Source organism: Natrix helvetica, assembly GCF_964273705.1.
Source record: "Natrix helvetica genome assembly, chromosome: 1".
NCBI classification, from domain to species: Eukaryota; Metazoa; Chordata; class Lepidosauria; order Squamata; family Natricidae; genus Natrix; species Natrix helvetica.
In genome coordinates this window covers 155,518,395-155,534,798 of record NC_138548.1, presented here as the reverse complement: position 1 = coordinate 155,534,798, position 16,404 = coordinate 155,518,395, and the positions used below count along the sequence as shown (strand labels likewise).

At 37.1% G+C, this 16,404-nt stretch overlaps 1 protein-coding gene across 9 annotated transcripts in view; it reads right to left on the bottom strand.

Moving 5' to 3' along the window:
* The window catches only part of TANC1 (tetratricopeptide repeat, ankyrin repeat and coiled-coil containing 1), a 175,983-nt gene that overhangs the window by 81,148 nt on the left and 78,431 nt on the right, over positions 1–16,404 (bottom strand). The gene's annotated exons all lie outside the window — the stretch shown is intronic.

The window sequence follows — 16,404 nt, the reverse complement described above, 5'->3', positions numbered from 1 at the left end:
TACAGTAGAAGCCATTTTAAGGCACAACAGGCTGTATCTTAACAGAACACACACCCCGAGATGTGTTAGGAGTATCTTACCCCTACAATTTTTTTTTTCCAGAGAGTCATCTGGGTACCAAGTTTGGTTGAAAATGCTCGGTGCTCCAGGGTTATGCTGGAACACACACACACACACACACACACATTTATTCATACATATACACATATACATATACATATACATATACATATACATATACATATACATATATATATATATATATATATATATATATATATATATATATATATATATGATAGATAGATAGAGAGAGAGAGAGAGAGAGAGGGAGAGAGAGGGAGAGAGAGAGAGAGAGAGAGAGAGAGAGAGAGAGAGAGAGAGAGAGAGAGAGAGAGAGAGAGAGAGAGAGAGAGAGCCTACAGTTAGCTGTAGTGATTAAGGCACTAAGCTAGAGGCCATAAACTATTAGCTCTATTGGTAATAAATAAGGATTAAAAATTAAAAATAAAGATTAAAATATTAAAAGAATAACTATTAAAATTATACTAAAGAATAAAGACTAAGCTTAAGAAGCTATTTTGCCATGCTGGATGTAGCATTTTAAAATTATGCATCACAGATTATTTTTACAAGAAGGTCATGGCAAAGGGACAAGCTCCTTGATCATCCTTGGTCTCAAACACTTAGAAAGAGCATCTGCAAGGATTTTGCTTCCCTAACCTCAAAAAAAACACTTGGCTCCAAGAGCCAGTTGCCATAGGATGCCAGAACTGAAGAGAAGGATATGCTGTCTCCATTCATCATCCAAAGAACTGCTAGGAGGTGGGAAAGTTTGTTTTGTTTTACAGCAGTCTGTTGCAGAAGACAAACTATAAATCTTCAAAATAAATAGAACTTGGAAGCCTTGCAACAAAATGTTGTAGTGAAGTTTTTCCCCCCAAATTACATCAACTCAGTACTTCTTTCTCTTGCTGATATCTGCCAGTAATTCTGAGGGTTGTAATCCCACCACATCTGGAGGGCATTGGGTTGGGGAAAGTTGATTTGGTATCTTGTTGCTAGGTCTGTATATTTCATAGAATTAATGACAGAACAGTCCCACAATCACAGTCTACAGCTGCCAATTTCTAGCCACTGAATCATTAATTACATGCACACCAATAAATCAGTTTAACAGTTTATATGTTTTACATTTTGTGTAGTACTTTATAACAGAAGATTTAGATTAGGATGAAGTAGAGGGGGGAGAGATAAACCTTTTTTAAAAATTAAATAACTCTTCCTCAAATCCAGATATTAACAAAATTAGGCTTTTTTCACCTATTTTCAGACTCTCTCTGTTTAGCTTCACGTCAATCAACAAATAGCCAGAAGCAAACTCTCTAAAATGTCTTTTTTAGGACTAACCAAAATAACAACAACAACAAAAAAAAAACATATACAGGCCTTTTTAGCTTTCTGGCATTTTTATAGTTAAGGAAGGTTGCTAGAAAAAATAATTGGAAACAAGACATAAAATTCCCAAAATTGTGTTTAAGTCATAAGGTTTGCAGTGCAAAGTCAGCACAAAGCTACAGACTACAGCAGGGGTGTCAAACTCGAGACCCATGGACCGGGTGCGTCACACATTGGCCATGCCCACTCCCATTTTATCAAAGGGGGGAAAAAGTTGTGATACGTCACAGTCGTGACGACGTGATAATGCAAGTTTGACACCCCTGGACTAGAGACTGAATCAGTATGGCCTTATCTGTCCTAATAAAGATAATGCCCAGCTATGGATGCTTAGCAATGTTTCTCTTTATTTAAATCAGAGTATTTTCATCTCTCTCACAGGGAGGGACTCCTCCGGGTGCCGTCCACTAGGCAATGCCAGTGGGCGACGCCCAGGAGTAGGGCCTTCTCTGTGATGGGCCCGATCCTCTGGAATGACCTCCCCCCGGATATCAGAACTACCACCGACCTCCGCTCCTTCCGTAAGAAGCTTAAAACCCACCTGTTCAATTTAGCGGGCCTGGCCTAATACCAATTTTAGTCCCTCAAGTCTGTATTGTTAAATTTTTAGGGGTATGCGTTTTAGTTGATTTTAACTTTTATTATTCTGTACAGTTGAATTTAGGTTTAATTCGCTTTTAAGGGAATATATTTAAGGGTATTTATCTTTTGTACCTGTTTTTAATGAGATGCCTGTACACCGCCCCGAGTCCCTTCGGGGAGAAGGGGCGGGCTATAAATTTTGAAAATAAATAAAAAATAAAATCTATGTTAAGAGAAACAGCTCTTAAGTTTCTCTGATTCACAGCATATTCTTGTTTATTTAAATAAAAACATTATTATAATATTATGTTTTGACTTTGTTAAGTAAGAGCAGCCATCACCTATGTGTATTACAACTACTATTGATTCCATAAGCTGGGATATTAATGAGTACCAAAATTGTAAGCCCTTCTCAATACAACATAACTAAAAATGGGAAACCTCTAGTAATCGTTGTTCCCTTTTTCATGAGAAAGAGGAATTGATAATTGCCAAATCTAAAGGAGAAAGATATTAAAGCACAGTTTGAAATGGTTTATTCGTGTTATATTAAAGCCAGTTATATAGTTTCCTGCTTTAGAAAACATGGGTATCTATAGCTAACTGTAGAATTTATGGTTGTATTAGGACATCTCATGCATATTTAAATTATTAAATGCATCAAAGATCCTGTGTAAAAGAAAAACAGTATATTTTTGCAGTTCTTGTGGAACAAATATTAAATCACTAAAACTTACTGCAGTTAAGAACATGATCTCAGATTCTAATTCAATTTTCAGTTCAAAGACATTGATTATCCTTTTAAAAATGTTCAACAGTTCTATTAGATTGTTGTGTCTACGTATGGGAAAAAAGCTCACAACCTGACATATTGTTATTCTCTGAGTTGTGTCTCTCTTTATTTGAAAGTACGGTTTTTGCCTTCAGTGTACTAATGCTTTTTAGGATTCAAAACATCATATTGAATTAGGAATGCTTACAAAAATATACCACGAAAATTGTAAGATTTCAGGCTGAGAAAAGTATTCAGGATAAATGCCCTAATTAGTCATTCATACTTAGCTTATTAACATTGTTTGATAAGAATGGCATTGTCCACACCCAGCTATGTCTTTTGGCTGCCTGCCAGGGGATTTCCTGCAACAAACATTTCTATATATCTAATCCATCTGAAGAGCTCCAGGGCAGAAATAAACCACCTTAATATCCTATGCTGAATATCTGAAATCATTCATTCATTACAATATATTTCTCTAGTGAGAGTCCAGGTAAAGATAATCAAGTTGTTAAAGAGGAAAATGTATTTTCTATTTACATGCCAGATTCAAGAGTCAGGCAGAATATTTTAAAGAACCAAGTTGGTTTGCAAAAATCAATACAAAAAAACCCATTTACATCTGAGAGGACATTTACAACTGTGAGTATAGGATGAAAACACTGTTTCATATTAATTCATGATGTTGGTGCAATATTTAATACTAGCCACTATAATGTGTAAACCATGATTTAGGGCTTGATATCAGAAGTGGGTTCCTACCGGTTAGGCTGAGTAAGTAGTAACTCGGCCGCCCTCCCCTCCAAACTGGTTCTATCAGTGGCGCCATAGGCGCCGCCATCTTGTTATTTGCTTATGCGCATAAGCAATTTTCAACTACTGCGCATGCACGCATAGAATCCCAGAGCGAACCAGCAGTAAAAGAATCCGGAACCCATCCCTGCTTGATACGTGGTGAACTGAAACAATTCTGGTTAATTATTTGTATTAGACATTTCTTCAGGAATTCAAAAGTGGTATATAAGCCTGATGATTGAACCCAGTCCCTGTGTACAAATTACTCCTTGTACTTGAAGTTTTCGAGAAGCAACCCACTGGAAAATGGGTCTTATTTTTATTAATGTAAGTGTCTCTTCCAGGATTAATATAATGCAGGGGGCAAGATTTTCATCTTTATCACACCGAGGAAAATATCTTAACTTATCGCCATGTAATAATAATAATAATAATAATAATATATTTATTTCTTAGCCGCACCCTCTCCCGAAGGACTCGGGGCGGCGTACAACAAAACATACGAAATAAATATGTACACAAAACAAACATAAAGCAAAAACATACACTGAGACATACACAAGGAGGAGGTCGATTGATAAAAACAATTAAAATACAAAATATAAAACCCCTAAAAATTAAATATAATTAAAATACCCGGTTAAAAACCCGTCAGGAGCGATATGGTTAGATCAAAGTTGAGCCAGGCCAGCTGCTTGGAATAGGTGGGTCTTGTAATTTTATTTTTGCTACAAAAATATGTAGTTATTAATTGGGCATTTATCTTTATGTTTAATTTATCTCCATTATAATTTTAAATAATTTTAAATTTATGCAATATGCAATTCTGGAAATAACAGGAAGCCTGCAAATAAAAACTAATCTTACACTTTTATTTTTAGAACACATCTGTTACAAAAATAGGTATTTCACACTTTACTACTAAGAATACTAATGTTCACACTTCCTGGCCTTACAATCTAAAATATACTGATTAGTAAAGATTGAACAGCCATTAATAAAAATTGATTAAAGGAATGCTGTATATATTCTAGACACTAAAGAGAAGACATGTTTGTCTACTTTTCCAATTACATTCTCACTAACAGTAAAAGCTTTATTATATTGCAGTAGTAAATAATTTAATTCTGTTTTCCTTAGTGTGTATCAATACCCAGGGAATCATGTTACCTCCCAGTTGGTGGGAAGCAGACAACAATATGTTAGCTTACAAGATAGTCTCTAGATCAGAGATCCTATCTTGCCTAGAATAGAATATATCCTTGGAGAAAATATGTACTTTCCGTTAGCAAAATTGCTGGATGTAGCATAAGTATGACTAAAGCTTGTAATCTAGTCTAGACCTTTTTTAAACTTATTAAAAAGTGTTATATGAAAACCCCAATTATACAAGACATGATAGGTCACAAAGGATAGCAACTATGGCCCCATCTCTGACAAGTATGGTCCATGGAAGATTCTGTTTTGGAATGTAGGAGGAGTAAGTAGTAAAGAACGTGAATTAATTAAAAATAAACATAAAATAAATATGTTGTGTGTGTTTGTAAAACGAAGTCAGACTGAAAGAATGTAACAGATCTAATTGGCAGTTTTATGCAGTGGAACTCATGAATACATGTAGAAAAATAAAGGTGTAAGTTTACCATGAATGAAAAGCCTAAACATATTTTTAATGTATGTATTGATGTCTATGTTGTTGAGGCCTAGAGTTGTCTCAAATAGCAAGCTGGATGGTATATGAATATAAATAAATGAATAAATAAGATTGGTGAGAACTGCAGACTATGTTCCACAGAATGGGGATAACTGACAACAATTTTCTACTAGTGGGACTTAATAACATCTACGCTGATTTTCATCATCTTACAGAGTACCTAGACATGATTCCACACTCATTTATTGATGAAATGAGATAGGAATAGAGAATCCTGGCCAGACTATACGATAATATCAGCATAGTGCAGTGATGGCGAACCTTTTCGGCACCGAGTGCTAAAAAGGTTGTGTGGAAATGTCGTGTGCGCGCGAATTAATTGGGCTCCAGAAAAGGCAAAGTTCCGGGTTATAGTCCGCATGCGTACCCGACAATTAGCTGGCCAGCATGCATGCGCAGGCCGGTTTTCGGCACTGCCATGTACATGAAGAAATCACGCTCTGAAAAAGCTGAACTTTTGGGTTCTGGCACGAATGCACACCTGACAATCAGCTGGCACTGCCACGCGCACAAAGCTGATCGTTGCGCGTGCATACGTGCCAGAAACCAGGAAGACAAACAAGCAAGGCCGCGTGTGCCGGGTGACATGGCTTCGTGTGCCACTTTGGGCACGCGTGCCATCGGTTCGCCATCACGGGCATAGTGATATATTTTCTGCCTCTAAAATTCATTGATGTTTTCAAGCAAGACCTTAAGAAGTTTAATTATAAAGGGGAAAAAGACATTGGCAAATATCTTGGTATAATTTTTTTAAAAAAACCAAGATTAACAGTCTCAAAATCTAAAGGACTGGTTTAAAAACTACCTAAAAAGTGATGTCTTGCTGATAAAACAGAAATGAAATATAAATAAGAAATGTCTCTTTTCAATTTCAGTACATAATTTGCCTAATGGACTAACACTTTCATTAACAGATTAAAGCTTTATGATTCCAGCAAAACATTCTGTTTTGCAACACAATACCTTGCTGCTTGCTTAAAAGTAAATTTGGGTTTATTTGGGGGAAAATAGAATAAAATTAGAATGAAAAACAGAAAACCAAATGCTATGTTTTTAAAATGCTACCGTGTTTCCCTGAAAATAAGACAGGGTCTTATTTTCTTTTGACCCCCCCCAAAATAAGGGCTTGGCCTTATTTTCAGGGAGGTCTTATTGTTTTTGAGGTGCAAGAGGCCCCTCAACCTCAGACTTCGGCCCGCGGATCAGCTGATCCGGAGAGGACAGGAAATTCTGTCTCTGTTTCTAGCACACTCTTGCCAGCCCTAGCATCGCTGGGCCTGCTGCTCTTTTTGCGGCCGCCACTAAGAGAAGGGGCATGGTAGCTAGGGTTTGCAGGAGTGGCCTCTGTGAGGCCGTTCCGCTTGGATGGCAGGTGCATGTGGGGCGCGTAGGCCCCCCCCAGGAAATGGCGGGGACCGGCTGTGCATGCGGTTAAATATTTTAGGGGAAGGCTTATTTTGGGCGGAGGGCTTATTTTAGCACATGCATTCAAAAGCCTGATTGGGCTTATTATCCGGGGAGGTCTTATTTTCAGGAAAACAGGGTAAGTAACTTGATATATTAGATAGAAAAGAGCTCCAAGTGGTAGAAACAGCATAACAAAGAGGACAAAGATTATTGGAGAACTTCAGGAGCATGGAAGAGAAGAAAGAAAACAAAATGAAAGCATTAAGAAATGTATGACAAACTAAGATTTCTGAAGGAGGCATGCCTAATTGTTTGAAGCACTGTCAACCAGTTGACGACCAGGCAAAAATCAAAGAACCTGTGAGTAGACTGATTCCTTGGAACCTCTCCAGTTAAGGAGACTGAGCTGTGACACACATTAGCTCTGAAAAGCTGCTCCTCACTAGGAGACCGCAGGACTATGTTTTCCATGGGTTTGAGTACCAGGAGACGATGGTGATGATGGGGACCAGGCATCTTGCTTGCAATTTTAGTTGACATTTTAAAGGACATTAAAGTTTTCAAGTATCACTTTCTAATCACTTTCAGAAATTGCCTATTTACCATCTTAAAGATATTAGAGATATTTAGAATTATAAGGTTGAAAAATCTTCATTGGATGGGTTTAACAAAAGAAAAATTAATTATAAACTTAAGAACTTAAAGAATTTGAAATAAACAGCAAAAACTAAATAAACTTTTGCTCTAATAAAGTTATAAATGGATTAATGATCGAAATAAATTTGGAATATTGGCTTTTATTAAAAGATTTTGAAATTAAATCATAAAAAATAGCTTCTTGTGGAAAACAGATTTATTTTGGCTATCCTGGGTATTATATGCCATAACAAAGATAAGTGATGATTTTAGAAACTGGACACTAGAGGGACTAAAGATTCTAAGCAGAAGGAAAAAAAGATACAGTACAGTTCATATTGGGACTTACAAATTGACATAAAAGATTATAACGTTGGAAATATTAAAGGAGATATTTGAAGAATGGAGGAATAAATCAGTGGCTATAATACCAACATTACAAATGACAGGCCGAGAGAATGATTTTGAAAAAGATGCTTTGCTGTATATGGAAAACAAATTGGCTGAAGTTTTAAAATTTAAAGGAAAATAGAAATGATAAACCAAGAGAATGATCTGATATTGAGGAAAACAGAAGAAATATGAGTTCAAGACCAATATTTGCTGTATTGTTAAGTTATGAAAGAGGCACTCAACTGAAACACATACATTTGTGTTGTGTCTTCATCAAAAACTAATTTTACAGAAGATTTTAAAAAATGGAAACCTTGCATGCATATTAGCCAGATCAAAGGAACTTCGTGATCTCCATGATACATTGCTTAAATAAAACAAACATGCTATGATATTCCGCAGGCAGCACAGGTGTCTGTATCACTTTCATTATACTTATACAGTAAGCAATGCAAGGGCTCTTTTCTCAATAAACATATTATCCATACATTCCAGTCAAGCATATATTGACGCAAAACATTCTGCCGCTAATTTTAAAAAAAACTAATTTATTTTCCCATTGAACATAATTCTATAGAATTGGTACATTCATGGATAATAAATCCCATTCAGTTGCCTAGCAGAAGAGCCATTTTATTTTTAGAAGCAGTAAAAAGACAAGAAAGAACAGATGGAATAGAAATCCCAAAGAACTGTTATTTTGCATCTGCTCTAAACCAACAATGAAGAACCAGGAAATACTAGCAATTGGGTCACAAGTCAAAGCAACAATTTAGAGGAATTATTTCCATCTGTACAGTCTAATATAGCCACAGTACAAAATGGACACATTTTCTTCAAATAGTTGACCACCAGAGTACCTGAGAGTTAAAACGATATTTTTAGAGGTTACATTTTGAATATAATTTATCTGAATCAGTTCCTTGGCAGTATATACAATTAAAGCATGTATTGTTAAAATACAGTCCATTCCAGTATGGCCTCAACCAATTAGCTGTTTCAGAGGCATTTGTAATACTTGAATATTTAAAAGATAATTATTTGAAATAAAGCCAGTTCTATACAAAACACAAAACATATTGGTTAATATATGATCTGTGGAATAAAGACTTGGAATATCTAAAGCTTGGAAAATCAATGGGCCCAAGTTTTAGTAAACATCAAATTGTAGTACTGTTATTATAAGCATTGGTCAGCATTTTAGACTTTTTTTGTAAAAGGGCTACTGATTAAGATACATAAATATTTTCTAGATGATTCACTGAAATAAAATGGACCAAATTAAAATGACACTATAAACAATAGTTGAGTACTATTATAAATACTTAAAACTAGTTCACAATAAAACAATTTTATGAATAGAGTACTGAATTACTAAACTACTTTGTGAGACCAGTGACAAGAACAGAAACAGTGTCCTGCTAGATGGCCCCCATGGCCCATTTAATCTACTGCTTTGTTTTCACAATCCAACCAACTGCACAAGAAAGCAGCTAGTCTTCCAGCGCAGTGGTTAGAATGCAGTATTGCAGGCTCATTCTGCTGACTGCCAGCAGTTCTCAAGGTTGACTCGGCCCTCCATCCTTCCAAGGTCAGTAAAATGAGGATACAGATTGTTGGGGGCAATATGCTGACTCTGCAAACTGCTTAGAGATGGCTGTAAACGCACTATGAACCTGTATATACATCTAAGTGCTATTGCTATTGCTACTTTATCTTGCTTTCTCGAAGTCCAAACCTCCTAATACATTTCCAAAGAACCAGCAAATTTTCTATATTCAATATGCACAAAATTCTAGCCTCCTTACTGAGATGTGAGTAATAAATTCAAAGCTTTAATGAAACAGGAATTCCCTACCAGAGTGATACAAAATGATCCATGAACCAGTTTGTTTTCCTATAGAAAGTTAATACTGCTATTTGCACAATGTGATTTTATACGTTTGGCTATAAATCCAGTTGTGTTCAATGAAGCGCATTCCTAAGCAAAATTTAAATGGATGCTTTTCCTTAATAGTATTAAATTAAATAGATTGAATCAAATAATACCGATTGCATTTCTAACGTTGCAGAAACTTGTAAAAAATAACAGAAATTCTTTCACTCCACCTCCACTCCTTTTGGCAGCTGGCTTAGTATTATATAAATAAAGCACGTGGTGTGTCCTATTGGTTGAACCAGACTTTTACTAAAGATAGTTAGCATGACCTTCAAATTGTGCTATTCTACTCCTTACTATTGCTCAAGCAAACAATAAATTATTTGAAGTCCTGAATGTAAAAGAAAAGCTGAAGTTTAAAGAATTATTATCTAAGGTTGATAATTCAACATATTTGCTGTTATCAAGTTGTCTTTACCTTTAAATGGCTATAAAAAGGATCCAGCTAGATAGATCCTCAATTGATGGGATGGATGTCAAATCAGCATGCTCAAAAGAAGTCTTCTAGAGGGGAGGGGGAAAAAGAGTGAATGGAGGATGGAAAGAATAGCACATGCTGTAGCTGTAGAAAGTAACACTTTATGGATTCCAGCTGCTTGGGGCTCAGGATTTTTTCAGGACAGGTTTAGCTGCAGGATTACACTCTTAGAAATAAGGCAGTGCCAGACAATTTGTGACAGTTGAATGTGTTACATAATTAAAAAGCCATTATCTTCTATGTGGAGATCTCTAATTAGGGCCAGAGTTATAGTTCCTGTGTATCTCTTTTTGTGTGTGCTATGTGAACACAATAGCAAACTGAAACAGTAGTTATTAGTATTTTCTGTGATAGGTTTCCAAGATCTTCAACTTCCAAAATCATAAAAATCATTTTTGACATCTGAAAAGCTAAAACTGGCAAACTCCGTTGAAATGCATCATATAGGCCATATGTCATGGGGCTTTTAATTTTCTGGCATGAAAAATTCAGATCTGTTCATTGTAAATGTGAAGCTTTCCTTGGAATCTTTTCAAGTTGCAATCTGATTTTTAGCACAATTTCCTCAACATAAGTTTTTTTTTAAAAAAAAGAAAATACTAAATGTATGGATCTGTTTATGATTTATTGAATCCTATTCCGGTTTTATGTTGTTAATTATTATAAAAAGTTTTATATGGTAGCATTTCTACAGCACAGTTGGCATTTTATATAATATTATATACTCCAGGGTTGGTTTTTTTAAAAAAAAACTCTACTTAAATGTTTAAATATTAAAACCAGTGTTTTATTTATTATTTCAAACTTAACTATCTTTCTCTTAGAACCTCTTAGTATTTTTGAATAAAAAGTAATAGAATTAGGGGAATTTGTCAGGCAATGAGCAGAATTGGAATGGGAAGAACATGCTTCTGTCCATATATAATAGTAGATAAAATAATCTAAAACTTAGGAAAAAAGAACAAGAAAGAGTATTAATGAGAGAGTCAATTCAGTCCTTTAACATATTATTAATTCTAATATGTGTAGAAACATATTTGAGTGTGCTCTATGACCTCTGCAATATTGTTTTCTTTCCACCTATATAAGCAGTCCTCAATTTACAACCATTTGCTTAGCGTCATTTGTTTAGTATTTTGGTCATCACAACGTAAAAAAGATCTAGAGAAACTAGAACAGGGTTGTCAAACTCCTGGCCCATGGGCTGGATGCATCACACACTGGCCACACCCGTTTTAGCGAACGGAGGAAAAAGTCTTGATACGTCATGTGACGCCACCGTGATGATGTGAGTTTGACACCCCTGCTCTAGGAAGAGTGCAGAGAAGAGCAACAAGTATGATTAGGAGACTGGAAGCTAAAACATATAAAGAACGGTTGCTGGAATTAGATACGGCCAGTTTAATAAAGAGAACAACTAGGGGTGACATAATAGCAGTGCTCCGATATCTCAGGGGCTGCCACAAAAAGAGGGAGTCAAGCTATTCTCCAAAGCACTTGAGGGCAGGAAAAGAAGCAATGAATGGAAATTAATCAAGGAGAGAAACAACCTAGAACTAAGGAGAAATTTCCTGACAATAATCAATGGAATGACTTGCCTCCAGAAGTTGTGAATGCTCCAACATTGGAAGTTTTTAAGAAGAGATTGGGCAACCATTTGACTGAAATGGTATAGGGTTTCCTACCCCAGCAGGGGGTAGGACTAGAAGATCACCAAGGTCTTTTCCAACTCTGTGTTTTGTTCTGTTCTGTTCTGTTCTATTCTATTCTTGTTTGAACAATGGGACTGAAAATAGTGATTTATGACCATTTTTTACACTTATGACTATTGCAGTATCCCCATGGTCACATGATTAAAACTAAGACTCTTGGCATGTACTGAGTATAAGACACACCGGAGTGTAAGTCACACCAAGGTTTTGAAGAGGCAAATTTTTAAAAAAGTAACTAGGTAGATAGAGGGATAGAGAGGGAGAGAAAGAGAGAGAAATATGGTAGGTAGGTAGGGAGAAAGAGAGAGTAGGTAGATAGGTAGGTAGGTAGGTAGGTAGGTAGGTAAAGGGAAAAAGAGACAGAGAGAGAGAGAGAGAAATACAGTAGGTAGGTAGGGAGAGAGAAATAGAAAGAGAGATACAGTAGATAGGTAGGCAGAGAGAGAGAGGAGGTAGGTAGGTAGGTAGGTGAAGAGAGAGAGAGAGAGAGAGAAAGGGAGGGAGGGAGGGAGGGAGGGAGGGAGAGAGAGAGAGAGAGAGAGAGAGAGAGAGAGAGAGAGAGAGAGAGAAATACAGTAGGTAGGTAGGGAGAGAGAGAGGGTAGGTAGGTAGGTAGATGTTTCCAGGTGTATTTATCCATGTGCTGGAGAAGGAAATCACTGACAATCTGCAGCACTTAAGACTTTCTTTCTGCTGGCACAGCACTTGATCAATGTAATTCTCATCAATCAGTTAAAGAGCTTTCCAAAAGGAAAAAAAAGTTTTTGTACTCTGCAAACCTCCCCAAAATAGCCCATTTTTCACAAAAACGAGCCTGTTTTTTTTTCTTCAAAAAAAGAGAGGCATGAATAGCCTTGGGGGTGGGGGGGCTTGCAGAGTGCTCCGGGGAGGGGGCAAAAATGAGCAAAAACAATGTCAAAAAATTTGCATGTATAGCCTTATAGAGGTTTATAGAGTGCTGCTGGGAGCTGGGGGGGGGGGGGGAAACAGCCCACTTTTTGCTCATTTCTGCCCTCCCCAGTCCCCAGGAGCTCTCTGAAAGCCTTTATAAGGCTATGCATGGCCATTTTGGTGAAGGGGCAGGGCTTCAGGAGGCAAAAAAATGCTGTATTCTATGTATAAGATGCACCCAGATTTTCAGACTCTTTTTTGAGGAAAAAAGGTGCATCTTATACTTTGAAAAATACGGTAGTTATGATGGTTGCAGTGTGGCAGGATCATGTGATGACTTTTTGTGGCCTTCTGACAAGCAAAGTCAATGGGGAGGCTAGATCTACTTAACAACTGAGTTACTACCTTGGGCAAGAAAGGTAGTAAAATGGGCAAATTCAATAACTGTCTTGCTTAGCAATGGAAATTTTGGGTTTGATTGTAATAAGTTGAGGAATTTCACTGGTTCTGAAATTGATTTCATCTAGTACTTGGCTATAAGATCAGAACTTCAACATTTTAGAAGAGTCACAGCTTTTTTAGCTGCCACTGCTTCATATAGGAAAATAAATCTGATTTTCCTACAGGAAATTTTGATTCAAACATATTTTCCTTATACTTTTAATTATATTTTATGTTTTCATATTATATGTTTTTTTCTACCATGAGATGTAGTGCTGGTTACCAACTTGGCTGACTTCAAAAAAGATTTGGACCAATTCATGGGAATCGTAGGGCTATTAGCCTTGATGGTAGTATGATTTAGCAATAGCAATAGCACTTAGGGCTATATACCGCTTCATAGTGCTTTTTCAGCCATCTCTAAGCGGTATACAGAACCAGTACCCCCAACCATCTGGGTCCTCATTTTACTAACCTTGGAAGGATGGAAGGCTGAATCAACCTTGAGTAGGACAGGACTGAACTCCTGGCAGTAGACAGAGTTAGCCTGCCATATTGCATTCTAACCTCTGTGCCACCACGGCTCAGTATTGATGCTTTTGAACTCTGGTCCTGGAAAACACTCTTAAAAATATTATGGACAGTCAAGAAAGCAATCAATTCACAGTTTTCATTTGAGGTACAAATAATATAGTTCAAATCATCAGTTGTTGGAAATACTATGTGTAAAGAAGACCTACCCTCATTGGATAAGCCCACAGTGCTGATAAAGATGGAAAGAAAGGGGAAAAAAGAAGAATGCCAGCCGATAAGGTAGATGAATTCATTCACAGCAGCAATGGATGCATCATTAGAAGATCCAAAGGAATAGACTGAAGACAGATTCTCCTGGAGACAATCTATGTGTCCAATAAAAGTTTATAACAACTTGATGGCACACAATCAATAAATCCTTTTCAGGGCTGCTTTAATTTTGGAACTCATCAAAATTGGAATGTAACCTTTCAAGAATTGCTTGAGTATCTTGTTTTATTTACTGTATCTATTTTCTACATTGGCAAACCAGCCTAAATGTCTGTACAATAAAAATCTAAATAGTATTTTATGCTGAGCCTAAACAAACCACAACGGGCTTTATCCACAATACATATCACAGCTAGTAGTCATACCTCCACAAAATAGTAAACTAGATGAATGGGGAATCACGGTTTACAGTAAATAAGCTGTAAGCATAACGTATTTGCTCCACTGAGCCTTTCTGCTACCTTGAGCAACTTCAAGATCTCAATGGAAGTGGGGCTCCCATTCAGTCACATCTATCACAAACCACAGTGATAAGTCAGTTTTTACTCTTGATTTAACATACGGTGGCACGGTAAACCAGTAAACTCTAGCAAGGGCCAAGAGAAAGCAAACACATTATTATTTTAGTTTTTCCACAGTAATTCAAAATTATATGTTTTAATCAGACTTCTTCATACATTTACTTGTTCAATTTACAGTTAGGGTTCCAATATTTTGGCTGAGCAACTACTAATTGGGCGGTGTGAAATTTGAGATTGCTTAGATTCACAGGTCCTGCTTGATGCAGAAGGCCTTTGTTTGGGGAGTTGTGCCTTTTCCTAGGTTGGGAGGAGGCCTTCACACACTCACTCAGGCCCAGGTCACTTTATGGTTGAATGCACTCTACCTGGGCTGCCTTTAAACATCACCCAGAAGCTTCAGCTGGTCCACAATTCAGTGGTGCAGGTAGTAATGGGCATGCCTTAGAATGTAACACCTCTGCTTTGCAAACTGCACTGGTTGCCATTGTAATGGAATGTATAGATGGCTTTGAGGAAACAAGGGGAAGAGACAGCACCTAGGAAACTATCAGACAAGAGACGCAGGAGTTCCAAATGGCTTAACAGTCAGAGAAAGAACTTAGGAAGGACTTATCCTAATGGGTCAAGCAGTTAAAAGTGGTGAGTGAGAAGTTTGCACTTTCAGACTTGCGAGATTCTGTTAATGTATCCTTACAATAAAGTAGAATTGGTTCATGAAGTCATATGCAGTCAAAGCTCAAACTGCCCAAGGAGCTGCTGATTCAGTTCTACAGAGGAATTATTGAGTCTGTCATCTGCACCTCCATAACTGTCTGGTTTGATTCGGCAACCCAACAAGAAAGACACAGACTTCAATGGATAATTAGAACTGCAGAAAAAAAAAATTACTACCAACCTGCCTTCCATTGAGGACCTGTACACTGCACGAGTCAAAAAGAGGGCTGTGAGAATATTTACAGACCCCTTGAATCCTGGACCTAAATTGTGTCAACTACTACCCTCAAAACGCTATAGAGCACTGCACATCAGAACAACTAGACACAAGAACAGTTTTTTCCAGAATGCCATCACTCAGCTAAACAAATAATTCCCTCACCACTGTCAAACCATTCACTAAGGCTGCATTACTATTACTACTAGTCTTCTCATCGTTCCTATTACACATCTCCTCCCATTTATCACTGTATGACTGTAATTTTGTTGCTTGTATCCTTACGATTTATATTGATTGTTTCCTAGTATGATTTGATTGCTTATTTGTACCCTATGACTATCATTAAGTGTTGTACCTTATGATTTGTGTCGAATGTATCTTGTCTTTTTATGTACGCTGATATGCACCAAAGACAAATTCCTTGTGTGCCCAATCACACTTGGCCAATAAAGAATTCTATTCTATTCTATTCTATTCTATGCCATGCCATGCCATGCCATGCCATATTTCCTATCTGGGTTACCTAGGTGGACTGACAGACGGGTGCTATTCAGGGTGCTAGTCTGCCTATAAAGTCCTACATGGCATAGGACCTAGTTATTTGAGGAACTACCTGTCTCCCATTATATCTGTCCAGCTGACTCAATCCAGCAGCGGTGGCATACTCTGGGTTCCACTGATTAAACAATGCCATCTTTTGGGAACCCAGAAGGAGTACCTTACCTCTGGAATGAGGTTCTTCTGAGATATGAATGGTCTCCACCCTGCTGTTGTATCAAAGGGCTCTGAAGACCTGGCCCTTTGCCCAGGCCTTTGGTAAGCACAACTTTTATTTCCTTGTTCTTGTTCCTGGTTTTCTCAGCCATCTTGGTTCTTTGCTTTGTATTTTTGGTATTAGTTTTATTTTTTTAAAAAAATATCTTT